Source organism: Salvelinus namaycush, chromosome 39 (assembly GCF_016432855.1).
Source record: "Salvelinus namaycush isolate Seneca chromosome 39, SaNama_1.0, whole genome shotgun sequence".
Lineage (NCBI taxonomy): Eukaryota > Metazoa > Chordata > Actinopteri > Salmoniformes > Salmonidae > Salvelinus > Salvelinus namaycush.
This window is the reverse complement of record NC_052345.1, coordinates 1024934-1026142: the sequence shown is the minus strand read 5'-3', so window position 1 is coordinate 1026142 and position 1209 is coordinate 1024934. Positions and strand designations below refer to the sequence as shown.

The 1209-nt window shown below is 42.0% G+C and overlaps 1 pseudogene; it reads right to left on the bottom strand.

Annotated features, from left to right (window-relative positions):
* Window positions 1-351: 351 nt before the first annotated feature.
* LOC120033092 lies at window positions 352-439 on the bottom strand (annotated as a pseudogene).
* Between the last annotated feature and the right edge of the window lie 770 nt (window positions 440-1209).

Genomic DNA, 1209 nt, shown 5'->3' with positions numbered 1-1209 from the left:
ATAGACATTAAAATATACAAATCAAACATGATTTATCAATACATCTTCAAGTGAATTATGGTGTGTTAAAATTTGTGTAAAGAGATTGCTGACATTGAATGTGTTAATTTGTGTATGGAGATTGCTGACATTTATTTAATGTTTATTGGATTTGATAATTTAATAAATATCTTCCATTTCATCCTGTTTCATCATTAAAATTCCTATACTGGGCTTCTGTGTCTGTCATCACTGTTTAGATCTGGTGCTCAAAAGCACATGGCTACTTAATATGCATTGTTGACACGTCCCCTGCCAACTCCTCCTCTCACCCAGCAAAATCCCCCATTTTCCCCTCCTGCTTCGACAGAGAACAATGGGCAATATCTTTTGCGCAGGGGCCATGCTAATCTTCTCTGTATCGTTCCAATTTTAGTATATGTGCTGCCGAAGCGAGCACAATACAGACATAGGAGAGGCCCTCATATATAGAGCACAACCCCCCTGACGTTTCGGGTCCTGGTTGGGGTCAAACAGACCTTCAGAGGCTCAACAACCACCCTGAGAAGATTTCCACAGGATATTGTATAGACATGAACCTGGTAGAGATAATAATGGCCACCTTGTGTGTTGTAATGTTCTAGCCTCTGCCTCAGAGAGTTGCAATGTATGCTGGGTGATATGCGAGTACACTGTCCCATCTAGGACGTTGATAGGGTAGAACATAACGACACGTAGCAAAAGCCCTCCCACAAAACTCCACCCACTCACTGAAACCCGACACGCTCTGGGGCTGCATTCACAAAAGGTCCTCACACACAGACGTAGCAGGAAATGTGAAGCCTACGAGAGAGAAACCCTAACATGAGAAAAGAGGGAAGAAAGAAAGGATAAAGGGAAAAAGAGAGACATAAAGAAGGGGGAGAGAGAAAGAGTCATAATGGAGATATAAAGAGAAGAGACAGAGAGGAAGTGAGAAAGTAAAAGGGGAGAGAGAGTAAAAAGATAGAGGGAAAAGGGAAGCGAGAGAGAAAGAAAATAAGAAGGGCGCATTAGAGAGAGAGAAAAAAGGGGGGGAGAGACAGAAAGAGTCAAAAAGGAGAGATAACGAGAGAGAGAGAGAAACCCTAACATGGGGATTTTAAAATCGTCTACCTTATGTGAAAATGTGCTATTTGGTATACAGTGAAGTCAGCCAAACCAAAGAGAGAGAGAGAGAGAAAGGAGAGA